Below are 17,762 nucleotides of genomic sequence, written 5' to 3'. Positions count from 1 at the left end.
AAGTATGGCTACCTCTGCCTTGTGTGTTTGACTGACAGTTGCAGTGGCCAGTGCTGTGAGGTCTGTGAGTATAGACCCACCACCCTGGCCCACACCCCAGGGCAGTATGAGATGCCGGTCAGTGGGTCCCTGCGCCCTATTGGCTGATGCTTTCCCCGGCTCTTCCGTCTGATTGGCTGCCTCTGGGGATGTGAGACGTTTGCCCGGTGTTTAGTAGAGCAGCTCTCTCTCTCTCTCTCTCTCTCTCTCTCTCTCTCTCTCTCTCTCTCTCTCTCTCTCTCTCTCTCTCTCTCTCTCTCTCTCTCTCTCTCTCTGCTGCAGTCAAGCTAAACCAGATAAAGCATCTGCTGAACATAAATCTGCTTTGTTATGTCAGAAATATAATTATTAGAAATACAATCATATTATCATTATGAGTTCAGTTTTAGATAAGCTACCCAGGAAAGGTTTAAAGTTAGCTCATATAAATACATGTAGCCTCAGAAAACATTTTATATTGAAAAGACAGGAATGTCTATGGGGGAGGTGTTGCTGTATATACAGAGCCATGTTCCTGTAGAGAATATGATCTTCTATAGACCACCAAGTGTAGACTGTCACTATCTGGAGAATATGATCTGCTATAGACCACCAAGTGTAGACTGTCACTATCTGGAGAATATGATCTGCTATAGACCACCAAGTGTAGACTGTCACTATCTGGAGAATATGTCCTGCTATAGGACACCAAGTGTAGACTGTCACTATCTGGAGAATATGATCTGCTATAGACCACCAAGTGTAGACTGTCACTATCTGGAGAATATGTCCTGCTATAGGACACCAAGTGGAGACTGTCACTATCTGGAGAATATGATCTGCTATAGACCACCAAGTGTAGACTGTCACTATCTGGAGAATATGATCTGCTATAGACCACCAAGTGTAGACTGTCACTATCTGGAGAATATGATCTGCTATAGGACACCAAGTGTAGACTGGCACTATCTGGAGAATATGATCTGCTATAGACCACCAAGTGTAGACTGTCACTATCTGGAGAATATGATCTGCTATAGGACACCAAGTGGAGACTGGCACTATCTGGAGAATATGATCTGCTGTAGGACACCAAGTGTAGACTGTCACTATCTGGAGAATATGATCTGCCATAGACCACCAAGTGTAGACTGCCACTATCTGGAGAATATGATCTGCTATAGACCACCAAGTGTAGACTGTCACTATCTGGAGAATATGATCTGCTATAGGACACCAAGTGTAGACTGGGACTATCTGGAGAATATGATCTGTTATAGGACAAGTGTAGACTGTCACTATCTGGAGAATATGATCTGCTATAGGACACCAAGTGGAGACTGGGACTATCTGGAGAATATGATCTGCTATAGGACACCAAGTGTAGACTGGGACTATCTGGAGAATATGATCTGCTATAGGACACCAAGTGGAGACTGGTACTATCTGGAGAATATGATCTGCTATAGGACACCAAGTGTAGACTGGTACTATCTGGAGAATATGATCTGCTATAGACCACCAAGTGTAGACTGTCACTATCTGGAGAATATGATCTGCTATAGGACACCAAGTGTAGACTGTCACTATCTGGAGAATATGATCTGCTATAGACCACCAAGTGTAGACTGTCTCTATCTGGAGAATATGATCTGCTATAGACCACCAAGTGGAGACTGTCACTATCTGGAGAATATGATCTGCTATAGACCACCAAGTGTAGACTGTCACTATCTGGAGAATATGATCTGCTATAGGACACCAAGTGTAGACTGTCACTATCTGGAGAATATGATCTGCTATAGACCACCAAGTGTAGACTGTCCCTATCTGGAGAATATGATCTGCTATAGACCACCAAGTGTAGACTGCCACTATCTGGAGAATATGATCTGCTATAGACCACCAAGTGTAGACTGTCACTATCTGGAGAATATGATCTGCTATAGACCACCAAGTGTAGACTGTCACTATCTGGAGGATATGATCTGCTATAGACCACCAAGTGTAGACTGTCACTATCTGGAGAATATGATCTGCTATAGACCACCAAGTGTAGACTGTCACTATCTGGAGAATATGATCTGCTAGAGGACACCAAGTGTAGACTGTCACTATCTGGAGAATATGATCTGCTATAGACCACCAAGTGGAGACTGTCACTATCTGAGAATATTATCTGATATAGACCAGCAAGTGTAGACTCACTATCTGGAGAATATGATCTGCTATAGACCACCAAGTGTAGACTGTCACTATCTGGAGAATATGATCTGCTATAGACCACCAAGTGTAGACTGTTACTATCTGGAGAATATGATCTGCTATAGACCACCAAGTGTAGACTGTCACTATCTGGAGAATATGATCTGCTATAGGACACCAAGTGTAGACTGTCACTATCTGGAGAATATGATCTGCTATAGACCACCAAGTGTAGACTGTCACTATCTGGAGGATATGATCTGCTATAGACCACCAAGTGGAGACTGTCACTATCTGGAGAATATTATCTGATATAGACCACCAAGTGTAGACTCACTATCTGGAGAATATGATCTGCTATAGACCACCAAGTGTAGACTGTCACTATCTGGAGAATATGATCTGCTATAGGACACCAAGTGTAGACTGTCACTATCTGGAGAATATGATCTGCTATAGACCACCAAGTGGAGACTGGGACTATCTGGAGAATATGATCTGCTATAGACCACCAAGTGTAGACTGTCACTATCTGGAGAATATGATCTGCTATAGACCACCAAGTGGAGACTGTCACTATCTGGAGAATATGATCTGATATAGACCACCAAGTGTAGACTCACTATCTGGAGAATATGATCTGCTATAGGACACCAAGTGTAGACTGTCACTATCTGGAGAATATGATCTGCTATAGACCACCAAGTGTAGACTGTCACTATCTGGAGAATATGATCTTCTATAGACCACCAAGTGTAGACTGTCACTATCTGGAGAATATGATCTGCTATAGACCACCAAGTGGAGACTGTCACTATCTGGAGAATATGATCTGCTATAGACCACCAAGTGGAGACTGTCACTATCTGGAGAATATGATCTGCTATAGACCACCAAGTGGAGACTGCCACTATCTGGAGAATATGATCTGCTATAGACCACCAAGTGTAGACTGGGACTATCTGGAGAATATGATCTGCTATAGACCACCAAGTGTAGACTGGGACTATCTGGAGAATATGATCTGCTATATGATCTGCTATAGGACACCAAGTGGAGACTGGTACTATCTGGAGAATATGATCTGCTATAGACCACCAAGTGTAGACTGTCACTATCTGGAGAATATGATCTGCTATAGGACACCAAGTGGAGACTGGCACTATCTGGAGAATATGATCTGCTATAGACCACCAAGTGTAGACTGGCACTATCTGGAGAATATGATCTGCTATAGACCACCAAGTGTAGACTGGCACTATCTGGAGAATATGATCTGCTATAGACCACCAAGTGTATCTGGAGATATCTGTTTGTTTTGTTTTGGATATCTGTTTGTTTTGAGATATATATTGCTGTAAAAGGTGACAGAGAGTGTTTGTCAGACCATGAGACATCCCGAAAATCGGTCTTCTCACAAAATTAATCTACACACTAATATGACCCCTCTATGGAAAACTCTCACGAACACGTACATGTCGGGTTGTTTTGCTCTAGGTCACGAGTCTGAAGGTACCAGTTGAAAAGATATATGGAGACTATATAAAACAAATGAAAATTAAAAACATACTCTAAAAAATATATATATAAAAAGCGAAAAAATAATAATTAAAAAAAATAATTAAAAAAACACACCGTTTTGGCAAGTCGGTCAGGACATCTACTTTGTGCATGACACAAGTCATTTTTACAACAATTGTTTACAGACAGATTATTTCACTTATAATTCACTGTATCACAATTCCAGTGGGTCAGAAGTTTGCATACACCAAGTTGACTGTGCCTTTAAACAGCTTGGAAAATTCCAGAAAATGATATCATGGCTTTAGAAGCTTCTGATAGGCTAATTGACATAATTTGAGTCAATTGGAGGTGTACCTGTGGACAGTGGCGGCTCCTGAAAAAATTCTCAGGAGGGGCAATTTTTCTGATGATTTAGGTGACCTACACACATTTAAAAAAAGATATGTCCAGCAACAACATGAAGACAGGGGCAGCATATAAGTCAATACCAGAAGCATTTATTGACTGATCTCAAAAGTGTTGGCTTACCAGGGTTGGTGGAGCCCTCTGTTTCATCTTTGCCTCGCAAAGCTAACTCAAACACTCCGCAAAACTTCACACACTGGATTAGCCGGCTGAGGATGTGGCGGTTCTTGCTAATGTCGTAGTAAATATATTTGTTATAGTGAATATGGAATATGATATGTTGAGTAAAATGTTGTGCTAAGATCTATTTAGGTCAGGAGCTGGTTATAAGTTCTGTTCCTATCCAATAACAATGGACAAAAGGGTCCTATCTTGTCAGCCTTGTCAGCAGGTGGCCAAGGACAACACCCACGCCATAGGCCTCTCAGTTCTTCCAACTCACGAGTTCTTGCTCTGAGGACACACAAACACACACACACACACACATCATCACTGTTAAACACACACACACACACATCATCACTGTTAAACACACACACACACACACACACACACAAAAATCCCCTCTCTTAGGCTGAACATTTGAAGACAGAGAACCCGACTCAGAGCCAATGCAACAGTGACAGTAGCCTGCAGGGGACCTCGCCCAACTCATCAGGACCAATCAGAAGATCAGAACTACTAGATTGAACCTACTTCATTTATTGCATAAAATGTCTGCACACAATGTTTCGGGGCTCTCTTCAGATAATAATAATAATAATAATAATAATATGCCATTTAGCAGACGCTTTTATCCAAAGCGACTTACAGTCATGCGTGCATACATTTTTGTGTATGGGTGGTCCCGGGGATCGAACCCACTACCTTGGCGTTACAAGCACCATGCTCTACCAGCTGAGCTACAGAAAGTGGATACTCATGGATGCGCATTGCAATTGTAAAATGTCAACACAATTGGAGACACCACGTCATTTTTGGAGACATGTTATTGACAGTAAACTATTGTAGATGCGACTGCTAACTAAATAAAACATTTTAGCTGGCTAGCTAATCATCTTAGCTAAATGTGGGGCAAACAATTCAGTTATTTACCGTTAATTTGAGGGATTGGGGTGAAAGAAATCGAGTTACATAGTGATACTTTACGATATACTGTATTGACAATATCGCAATATTTTAGCGCTAGTTGGCTGTACCTGCACCAAAACACCATTATTGTTCCTTCATAGCTTGTTCTCAATCTTTTCACATTGGGAGCAAATTTGTTTTCAGCACTTTTATTTCCATGACTGATCAAAACTCGTTCTCATGGCTTTCTGATCCCTCTGCAACAGACATATGGTGCGCAATAAAATCACAGTATCGAATCGCAATACGTATAGAATCATGAGACTCGCAATGCTGATGCATATATCTTATCGTGAGGTTCCTGGCAATTCCCAGCCCAAGTTCATTTGCCACAACAAATCTCTTCGCTAGCAAACGCGATGTCTTCTCCAAAACGGCAATGTGTCTCCAGCAATGTTTACTTTTTTGACGTTCTATGGCATCTCCACTTTCCAAGCATATATGACCACATGTAATATTTTGGTAAGTGATGCAAATAGTGAACTATGTAGGGCCAGGATGTAAAATATATGTAGCTGCAGCAATTTCTCTTATCTGATATGGTAAGTAATGGGGCTTAATTTATAGCTCCCTAAGAGTTTGACGAACGGGTCCGTGAACGCGATTCCAGATATATTTACCTCTGAATAAACTGCCTTTATTACACCATATCCACATCCAGTAAACTTGTGATTATCAACACTAACCTCATCGTTGTGGCGGCGGACAGCTAGCCTGTATCCCTCGTCATCCAGTTGAGTGAGTGGCAATGTCTTTTTTCGTTCGTACCAATTTTTGGAAAATCCTCGGGTGTAGGACTTTCCGCCTTTAGTAGAAACCTGTTGAATTATTAAATTTGGTCTGGGAGGTCCTAATTGTTTCGTTGCCAATTTATCTCCATTTGTTCGCCGACAAAAAGGAACTTCTTTCAAACAATCCACTCTTTTCTCAGTTACGTTCATGGTTACGTAACGTATGACGAAAGCGCGTAAGTGCAAGCCCACAGACACCCATTGAGATTGTATTGAAGGCTCTGAAATTTGAAAAAAATAGATTTTACATGGGAGTCTATTACAGACTTCTGGGCGATTTTCAACCTGACTGAAATCGCCCCAAAAGGGGGGGGAGCCATTTGAAGCACGACTTTAGCCTGATTCGACATTTAGTGGCAGTGTGGCACTGTGGCAGATCAGACGTATAGATTACAACACTGATAACTACTGTTGCCGTGATATAATTGATTAGAAAAAAAATCCCTTCCTTTTCCCGTTTGGCAGTGCGTCGCCCATATCGCCCTATTGAACAGGCCGCCCCTGCCTGTGGATGAATTTCAAGGCCTACCTTCAAACTCAGTGCCTCTTTGCTTGACATCATGGGAAAATCAAAAGAAACCAGCCAAGACCTCAGAAAAAAAAATTGTAGACCTCCACAATAATAATAATATGCCATTTAGCAGACGCTTTTATCCAAAGCGACTTACAGTCATGCGTGCATAATTTTTTTTGTGGATGGGCGCCCGTGCTCTACCAGCTGAGCTACAGAGGACCACAAGTCTGGTTCATCCTTGGGAGCAATTTTCCAAACGCCTGAAGGTACCACGTTCATCTGTATAAACAATAGTACACAAGTATAAACAGTGGCGGCTCCTGAAAAAATTCTCAGGAGGGGCAATTTTTCTGATGATTTAGGTAACCTACACCCAGAATCTAGGGGGGCTCCGTAGAAAAAGTTTCTTGTTTTGGGCTTTTTTTCACAGGCCTGGTTGCTTATTTGTCTCGCGAGATCTGGCAACACTGAAGTGGATCTTTAGAACTACATTTTGTGGAATGTAGGATATGACCAAAGTGCTACTTAATAAAAGCAAAGTAACGTTGTCCCAAATAGGGGAATGAACAAGTGAGGCTTGACCTAGTGTGGTCTGGGCATCTTGGCTTTACACATTGAAGACCAAACCAGAATGATGAGGTGCTGCTAAGTTTAACTAAATAATTCTGATATACACATTACTTGCTTCAAAAAGGCCTCATGGTTGAAATGGAAATATGTGCACCTGAGCATAATTCACAACAAGCAAGCAGGAGCTTTTGATAGAGGCTACTGAAAACATTGATGCATAAACACCATGGGACCACGCAGCCGTCATACCGCTCAGGAAGGAGACGCGCGCTCTGTCTCCTAGAGATGAACGTAATTTAATTTGTTCACCTCCCTGACCAAGGCCCTTCTCCCCCAATTGCTCAGTTTGGCGGCCGGCCAGCTCTAGGAAGAATCACTATGGGTTCCTTCACTGTACTGAGTCACTTTAACTCTACCCACATGTACATATTACCTCAACTACCTCAACTAGCCGGTGCCCCCGCACATTCACTCTGCACCGGTACCCCCCTGTATATATAGCCTCCCTACTGTTATTTTATTTTACTTCTGCTCTTTTTTTCTCTCTCAATACTTTTTTTTGTTGTTGTTTTATTTTTTACTTTTTTTGTTAAAAAATAAATGCACTGTTGGTTAACGGGCTTGTAAGTAAGCATTTCACTGTAATGTCTGCACCTGTTGTATTCGGCGCATGTGACCAATAAAATTTGATTTGATTTGATTTGAATATTTCTGTTTCTAATAAATCCCTTTTGTGGGGAAAAACTCATTCTCATTGGCTGGACCTGGCTCCCCCGCCTATGCCCCCCCAAGCCCACCCCTGCTCAGTCATGTGAAATCCATAGATTAGGGCTTAATGAATTTATTTCAATTGACTGATTTCCTTATATGAACTGTAACTCAATAAAATCATTTAAATTGTTGTATGTTGCGCTAATATTTTTTCTTCAGTAATAGTTCTAGTTTTAGTGTTAGGGACAGACAGTAGTCTATGGATGGACGGCATAGAGTTTCCAGTAGTCATTGACGCTCCGCACTCACCCTTTGGATAGGCTCAAACACACACACACACACACACACACACACCTACACAAACACACACACACACACAAACACACACACACACACACACACACAAACACACACACACACACACCTACACACACCTACACAAACACACACACCTACACAAACACACACACACACACACACACACACACACACACACACACACACACACAACTACACAAACACACACAAACACACACACCTACACCTACACAAACACACACACACACACACACACACACACACACACACACACACACACACACACACACACCTACACAAACACACACACCTACACAAACACACACACCTACACAAACACACACAAACACACACACCTACACAAACACAAACACACACACACACACACACACACACACACACACACACACACACACACACACACACACACACACACCTACACAAACACACACACCTACACAAACACACACACCTACACAAACACACACAAACACACACACCTACACAAACACAAACACAGACACAAACACACACACACACACACACACACACACACACACACACACACACACACACACACACCTACACAAACACACACACACACACACACAAACACACACACACACACACACACACACACACACACAAACACACACACACACACACACACACACACACACACACACACACACACACACACACACACACACACACACACACACACACACCTACACACACACACACACACACACAAACACACACACACACACACACACACACACACACACACCTACACAAACACACACACACACACAAACACACACACACACACACACACCTACACAAACACACACACACACACACACACACACACACACACACACACACACACACACACACACACACACACACACAGAGAGAGAGCCCTTGGCTAATCTGTGTGCAGTAGATGCCAGATGATCAGGGACAGAGCTGTTGCCCCCCCAGGCTGTTTAGGAGAAAACACTAATGATTAGTCTTATCTCACCCAACACACACACACACACACACACACACACATTGCACCTCCTAACTCTAAGTACTGTACTTATGAATGTATTTATATTTAGACTGAGTATACCAAACATTAAGAAACACCTTCCTAATATTGAGTTTTGCCCTCAGAACAGCCTCAATTCGTCGGGGCATGAACTCTACTAGAGTCAAAAGCCTTCCACAGGGATGCTGGCCCCATGTTGACTCCAATGCTTCCCACAGTTGTGTCAAGTTGGCTGGATGTCCTTTGGGTGGTGGACCATTCTTGATACACAGGGGAAACTGTTGAGCGTGAAAAACCCAGCAGCGTTGCAGTTCTTGACACAAACCGGTGTGCCTGGCACCTACTACCATACCCCGTTCAAAGGCACTTCAATATTTTGTCTTGCCCATTCACCCTCTGAATGGCACACATACACAGTCCATGTCTCAATTGTCTCAAGGCTCAAAAACCCTTCTTTAACCCGTCTCCTCCCCTTCATCTACACTGATTGAAGTGGATTTAACAAGTGACATCAATAAGGGATCATAGCTTTCACCTGGATTCAGCTGGTCAGTCTATGCCATGGAAAGAGAAGGTGTTCCTAATGTTTAGTAATGTGTATTGTATAGACAGAGATCAGGTCCATACAGTGCATTCGGTAAGTATTCAGACCCATTGACTTTTTCCACATTTTGTTACGTTACAGCCTTATTCTAAAAATGATTAAATAGTTTTTTCCCCCTAATTTCTTCCCCGTATTAAAAATAAGAAACTGAAATAAGTATTCAGACCCTTTACTCAGTACTTTGTTGAAGCACCTTTGTCAGCCATTACAGCCTCGAGTCTTCTTGGGTATGACGCTACAAGCTTGGCACACCTGTATTTGGGGAGTTTCTCCCATTCTTCTTTGCAGATCCTCTCAAGCTCTGTCAGGTTGGATGGGGAGCGTCGCTGCACAGCTATTTTCAGGTCTTTCCAGAGATGTTAGATCAGGTTCAAGTCTGGGCTCTGGCTGGGCCACTCAAGGACATTCAGACACTTGTCCCGAAGCCACTCCTGCGTTGTCTTGGCTGTGTGCTTAGGGTCGTTGTCCTGTTGGAAGGTGAACCTTCGCCCCAGTCTGAGGTCCTGAGCGCTCTGGGGCAGGCTTTCTTCAAGGATATCTCTGTACTTTGCTCCGTTCATCTTTCCCTCGATCCTGACTAGTCTCCCAGTCCCTGCCACTGAAAAACATTCCCACAGCATGATGCTGCCACTACCATGCTTCACCATAGGGATGGTGCTAGGTTTCCTCCAGACGTGACGCTTGGCTTTCAGGCCAAAGAGTTCAATCTTGGTTTCATCAGACCAGAGAATCTTGTTTTTCATGGTCTGAGAGTCCTTTAGGTGCCTTTTGGCAAACTCCAAGTGGGCTATTATTATTATTATTATTATCATGTACCTTTTAGTGAGGAGTGGCTTCCGTCTGGCCACTCTACCATAAAGGCCTGATTGGTGGAGTGCTGCAGAGATGGTTGTCCTTCTGGAAGCTTCTCCCATCTCCACAGAGGAACTCTGGAGCTCTGTCAGAGTGACCATCGGGTTCTTGGTCACCTCCCTGACCAAGGCCCTTCTCCCCCGGTTGCTCAGTTTGGCCGGGCGGCCAGCTCTAGGAAGAGTCTTGGTGGTTCCAAACTTCTTCCATTTAAGAAAGATGGCGGCCACTGTGTTCTTGGGGACCTTCAATGCAACATAAATGTTTTGGTACCCTTCCTCAGACCTATGCCTCAATTTTGAGTCTCATAGCAAAGGGTCTGAATAAATAAATAAATAAATAAGATATTTCTTCTTCTTGTTTTTAGCAAAAATGTCTAAAAACCTGTTTTCACTTTGTCATTCTGGGGTATTGTCTGTAGATTGGTGAGGAAAACATGTATTTAATTCCTTTTAGAATAAGGCTGTACCGTAACTAAAGGGAAGGGGTCTGAATACTTTCTGAATACACTGTATGTGAGACTATGTATGTAATGTGTATTGTATAGACAGAGATCAGGTCCCTATGTGAGACAGGCTCTATGTATGTAATGTGTATTGTATAGACAGAGATCAGGTCCCTATGTGAGACAGGAAATATATATGTAATGTGTATTGTATAGACAGAGATCAGGTCACTATGTGAGACAGGAAATATATATGTAATGTGTATTGTATAGACAGAGATCAGGTCCCTATGTGAGACAGGAAACATATATGTAATGTGTATTGTATATACAGAGATCAGGTCCCTATGTGAGACAGGAAATATATATGTAATGTGTATTGTATAGACAGAGATCAGGTCCCTATGTGAGACAGGAAATATATATGTAATGTGTATTGTATAGACAGAGATCAGGTCCCCATGTGAGACAGGAAATATATATGTAATGTGTATTGTATAGACAGAGATCAGGTCCCTATGTGAGACAGGAAATATATATGTAATGTATATTGTATAGACAGAGATCAGGTCCCTATGTGAGACAGGAAATATATATGTAATGTGTATTGTATAGACAGAGATCAGGTCCCTATGTGAGACAGGAAATATATATGTAATGTGTATTGTATAGACAGAGATCAGGTCCCTATGTGAGACAGGAAATATATATGTAATGTGTATTGTATAGACAGAGATCAGGTCCCTATGTGAGACAGGAAATATATATGTAATGTGTATTGTATAGACAGAGATCAGGTCCCTATGTGAGACAGGCTCTATGTATGTAATGTGTATTGTATAGACAGAGATCAGGTCCCTATGTGAGACAGGCTCTATGTATGTAATGTGTATTGTATAGACAGAGATCAGGTCCCTATGTGAGACAGGCTCTATGTATGTAATGTGTATTGTATAGACAGAGATCAGGTCACTATGTGAGACAGGAAATATATATGTAATGTGTATTGTATAGACAGAGATCAGGTCCCTATGTGAGACAGGCTCTATGTATGTAATGTGTATTGTATAGACAGAGATCAGGTCACTATGTGAGACAGGAAATATATATGTAATGTGTATTGTATAGACAGAGATCAGGTCCCTATGTGAGACAGGAAATATATATGTAATGTGTATTGTATAGACAGAGATCAGGTCCCTATGTGAGACAGGAAATATATATGTAATGTGTATTGTATAGACAGAGATCAGGTCCCCATGTGAGACAGGAAATATATATGTAATGTGTATTGTATAGACAGAGATCAGGTCCCTATGTGAGACAGGCTCTATGTATGTAATGTGTATTGTATAGACAGAGATCAGGTCCCTATGTGAGACAGGCTCTATGTATGTAATGTGTATTGTATAGACAGAGATCAGGTCCCTATGTGAGACAGGAAATATATATGTAATGTGTATTGTATAGACAGAGATCAGGTCCCTATGTGAGACAGGAAATATATATGTAATGTGTATTGTATAGACAGAGATCAGGTCCCTATGTGAGACAGGAAATATATATGTAATGTGTATTGTATAGACAGAGATCAGGTCCCTATGTGAGACAGGAAATATATATGTAATGTGTATTGTATAGACAGAGATCAGGTCCCTATGTGAGACAGGAAATATATATGTAATGTGTATTGTATAGACAGAGATCAGGTCCCTATGTGAGACAGGAAATATATATGTAATGTGTATTGTATATACAGAGATCAGGTCCCTATGTGAGACAGGAAATATATATGTAATGTGTATTGTATAGACAGAGATCAGGTCCCTATGTGAGACAGGAAATATATATGTAATGTGTATTGTTTGACAGAGATCAGGTCCCTATGTGAGACAGGAAATATATATGTAATGTGTATTGTATAGACAGAGATCAGGTCCCTATGTGAGACAGGAAATATATATGTAATGTGTATTGTATAGACAGAGATCAGGTCCCTATGTGAGACAGGAAGTGAGTCATCCTACTAAGCCCTCCTGTACTGTTGAAAGTGTGTGTGTGTGTGTGTGTGTGTGTGTATGTGTGTGTGTGTGGTGTGTATGTGTGTGTGCAGTAGCATTTCCTCCAAAAGCAGTGCCATTCAGACCCATTCACACATTCCACAGTTTACACCACAGGGGAGATGGAGAGAGAGAGAGAGAGAGAGAGAGAGAGAGAGAGAGAGAGAGAGAGAGAGAGAGAGAGAGAGAGAGAGAGAGAGAGAGAGAGAGAGAGAGAGAGAGAGAGAGAGAGAGAGAGAGAGAGAGAGAGAGAGAGAGAGAGAGAGAGAGAGAGAGAGAGAGAGAGAGAGAGAGAGAGAGAGAGAGAGAGAGAGAGAGAGAGAGAGAGAGAGAGAGAGAGAGAGATGAGGAGTGTATAGTTTCAGTTTTTCAAAATGGTTCGTAAATTATTTTATTTCAGAATTGTTTTTTTTATGATTAGTTTTCGTTTCAGTTTTTTATAATAACCGTGGTGTGTGTGTGTGTGTGTGTGTGTGTGTGTGTGTGTGTGTGTGTGTCTGTGTGTGTGTGTGTGTGTGTGTGTGTGTGTGTGTGTGTGTGTGTGTGTGTGTGTGTGTGTGTGTGTGTGTGTGTGTGTGTGTGTGTGTTCTGTGTGTGTGTGTGTGTGTGTGTGTGTGTGTGTGTGTGTGTTCTGTGTGTGTCTGTGTGTTGTGTGTGTGTGTGTGTGTGTGTGTGTGTGTGTGTGTGTGTGTGTGTGTGTGTGTGTGTGTGTGTGTGTGTGTGTCTGTGTGTGTGTGTGTGTGTGTGTGTGTGTGTGTGTGTGTGTGTGTGTGTGTGTGTGTTCTGTGTGTGTCTGTGTTTGTGTGTGTGTGTGTGTGTGTGTGTGTGTGTGTGTGTGTGTGTGTGTGTGTGTGTGTGTGTGTGTGTGTGTGTGTGTGTGTGTGTGTGTCCAGACTTACGGAGGAGGTATTCCGCTGCATCGGCCTCATAATCTGTAGCTTCTGGGAAGTGATCAATCTTCTTACACACGCCTCGGAATGTTCCTGCAAAACACACACACACACACACCTGAGTCTGAGTATACACACACACACACACACATACACACACACACACACACACTCACCACACACCACACAAAAGCATGCACAAACACATTGCACCTCCCTACTCTAAGTCCTGTATATATTAATGTATGTATTTTTGTATATACAGGACCAGTTAAACGTTTACACACACACACACACACCACACACACACACACACACACACACACACACACACACACACACCACACACACATACAGTACCAGTCGAAAGTTTTAGAACACCTACTCATTCAAGGGTTTTTCTTAACTATTTTCTACATTGCCCTTCCCACGGGGGCCAGTGTGAAAAAATAAATAATTTAAAAAAAGAAATAATGTATGCACTCACTAACTGTAAGTCGCTCTGGATAAGAGCGTCTGCTAAATGACTAAAATGTAAAATGTAGGGAAGACTTCAAAACTATGAAATAACACATATGGAATCATGTAGTAACCAAAAAAGTGTTAAACAAATCAAAATATATTTTATAATTTGAGATTCTTCAAAGTAGCCACCCTTTGCCTTGATGACAGCTTTACACACTCTTGGAATTCTCTCAACCAGCTTCACCTGGAATGCTTTTCCAACAGTCTTGAAGGAGTTCCCACATATGCTGAGCACTTGTTGGCTGCTTTTCCTTCACTCTGCCGTCCAAACTCATCCCAAACCATCTCAATTGGGTTGAAGTCGGGGGATTGTGGAGGCCAGGTCATCTGATGCAGCACTCCATCACTCTCCTTCTTGGTCAAAAAGCCCTTGCACAGCCTGGAGGTGTGTTTTGGGTCGTTGTCCTGTTGAAATGCTGCAGAATGCAGTGGTAGCCATGCTGCTTAAGTGTGCCTTGAATTCTAAATAAATCATGCTTTAAATGAATAAATCATGCTCCATGCTTCATGGTGGGAACCACACATGCGGAGAACATCCGTTCACCTACTCTGCGCCTCACAAAGACACAGCGGTTAGAACCAAATATCTCCAATTTGGACTCATCAGAACAAAAGGACAGATTTCCACCAGTCTAATGTCCATTGCTCGTGTTTCTTGGCCCAAGCAAGTCTCTTCTTCTTATTGGTGTCCTTTAGTAATGGTTTCTTTGCAGCAATTCGACCACCAGGTCGCTCCTACCAGGTGGCGTTGCGAGAATCTGTCTCCGCACCACGTGCTCTCACCACTGGTGTCCCCCAGGGCTCAGTTCTAGGCCCTCTCCTATTCTCTCTATACACCAAGTCACTTGGCTCTGTCATATCCTCACATGGTCTCTCCTTTCCCCCTTCTGATAACCAGGTGGCGAATCGCATCTCTGCATGTCTGGCAGACATATCAGTGTGGATGTCGGATCACCACCTCAAGCTGAACCTCGGCAAGACAGAGCTGCTCTTCCTCCCGGGGAAGGACTGCCCGCTCCATGATCTCGCCATCACGGTTGACAACTCCGTTGTGTCCTCCTCCCAGAGTGCAAAGAACCTTGGCGTGACCCTGGACAACACCCTGTCGTTCTCCGCTAACATCAAAGCGGTGACCCGATCCTGTAGGTTCATGCTCTACAACATTCGCAGAGTACGACCCTACCTTACACAGGAAGCGGCACAGGTCCTAATCCAGGCACTTGTCATCTCCCGTCTGGATTACTGCAACTCGCTGTTGGCTGGGCTCCCTGCCTGTGCCATTAAACCCCTACAACTCATCCAGAACGCTGCAGCCCGTCTGGTGTTCAACCTTCCCACGTTCTCCCCCGCTCCTCCACACACTCCACTGGCTTCCAGTTGAAGCCTGCATCTGCTACAAGACCATGGTGCTTGCCTACGGAGCTGTGAGGGGAACGGCACCTCCATACCTTCAGGCTCTGATCAGTCCCTACACCCAAACGAGGGCATTGCGTTCATCCACCTCTGGCCTGCTGGCCCCCCTACCTCTACGGAAGCATAGTTCCCGCTCAGCCCAGTCAAAACTGTTCGCTGCTCTGGCACCCCAATGGTGGAACAAGTTCCCTCACGACGCCAGGACAGCGGAGTCACTCACCACCTTCCGGAGACATTTGAAACCCCACCTCTTTAAGGAATACCTGGGATAGGATAAAAGTAATCCTTCTACCCTCCCCCTCCCCTTTTTTAAAATAATCATAAGGTGAATGCACCAATTTGTAAGTCGCTCTGGAAAAGAGTGTAAATGACGAAAATGTAAATGTAATGAAGGCCTGATTCACGCAGGTGAAATATGTATATTTTTAAATCACACAGTCTTCTCTGAACAGTTGATGTTGAGATGCGTCTGTGACTTGAACTCTGTGAAGCGTTTATTTGGGCTGCAATCTGAGGTGCAGTTAACTCTAAGGAACTTATCCTCTGCAGCAGAGGTAACTCTGGGTCTTCCATTCCTGTGGCGGTCCTCATGAGAGCCAGTTTCATCATAGCGCTTGATGGTTTTTGCGACTGCACTTGAAGAAACTTTCAAAGTTCTTGAAAATGTTCCGTATTGACTGACCTTCATGTCTTGTAATGATGGACTGTCATTTCTCTTTGCTTATTTGGGCTATTCTTGCCATAATATTGACTTGGTCTTTTACCAAATAGGGCTATCTTCTGTATACCCCCCCTACCTTGTCACAATACAACTGATTGGCTCAAACGCATTAAGAAGGAAAGAAATTCCACAAATTAACTTTTAAGAAGGCACACCTGTTAAATGAAATGCATTCCAGGTGACTACCTCATGAAGCTGGTTGAGAGAATGCCAAGAGTGTGCAAAGCTGTCATTAAGGCGAAGGGTGGCTATTTGAAGAATCTCAAATATAAAAGAGGTGTGATGGTGTGGAGGTGCTTTGCTGGTGACACTGTCTGTGATTTATTTAGAATTCAAGGCACACTTAACCAGCATGGCTACCACAGCATTCTGCAGCGATACGCCATCACATCTGGTTTGGGCTTAGTGGGACTATCATTTGTTTTTCAACAGGACAATGACCCAACACACCTCCAGACTGTGTAAGGGCTATTTGACCAAGAAGGAGAGTGATGGAGTGCTGCATCAGATGACCTGGCCTCCACAATCACCCAACCTCAACCCAATTGAGATGGTTTGGGATGAGTTGGACCGCAGAGTGAAGGAAAAGCAGCCAACAAGTGCTCAGCATACGTGGGAACTCCTTCAAGACTGTTGGAAAAGCAATCCAGGTGAAGCTGGTTGAGAGAATGCCAAGAGTGTGCAAAGCTGTCATCAAGGCAAAGGGTGGCTACATTGAAGAGTTTAAAATATAAAATCTATTTTGATTTGTTTAACACTTTTTTGGGTTACTACAGTGGGGAAAAAAAGTATTTAGTCAGCCACCAATTGTGCAAGTTCTCCCACTTAAAAAGATGAGAGAGGCCTGTAATTTTCATCATAGGTAAACGTCAACTATGACAGACAAAATCAGGAAAAAAAATCCAGAAAATCACATTGTAGGATTTTTAATGAATTTATTTGCATATTATGGTGGAAAATAAGTATTTGGTCAATAACAAAAGTTTCTCAATACTTTGTTGTATACCCTTTGTTGGCAATGACACAGGT

The 17,762-nt window shown here is 42.8% G+C and overlaps 1 pseudogene across 1 annotated transcript in view; it reads right to left on the bottom strand.

The window, feature by feature from the left end:
- Positions 1–14,167, bottom strand: part of LOC311114878 (voltage-dependent calcium channel gamma-3 subunit-like) — a 23,473-nt pseudogene extending 9,306 nt beyond the window's left edge. Inside the window, exon 1 of the transcript in view lies at positions 14,084–14,167. The product of the transcript in view is annotated as a voltage-dependent calcium channel gamma-3 subunit-like (transcript). The remainder of the gene's footprint in view (positions 1–14,083) is intronic.
- Between the last annotated feature and the right edge of the window lie 3,595 nt (positions 14,168–17,762).

This window comes from Coregonus lavaretus, assembly GCF_964263955.1.
Source record: "Coregonus lavaretus genome assembly, contig: HAP1_SCAFFOLD_6367, whole genome shotgun sequence".
Classification (NCBI taxonomy): domain Eukaryota; kingdom Metazoa; phylum Chordata; class Actinopteri; order Salmoniformes; family Salmonidae; genus Coregonus; species Coregonus lavaretus.
The sequence above is the reverse complement of the archived record's forward strand: the minus strand, read 5'-3'. Positions and strand labels throughout refer to the sequence as shown.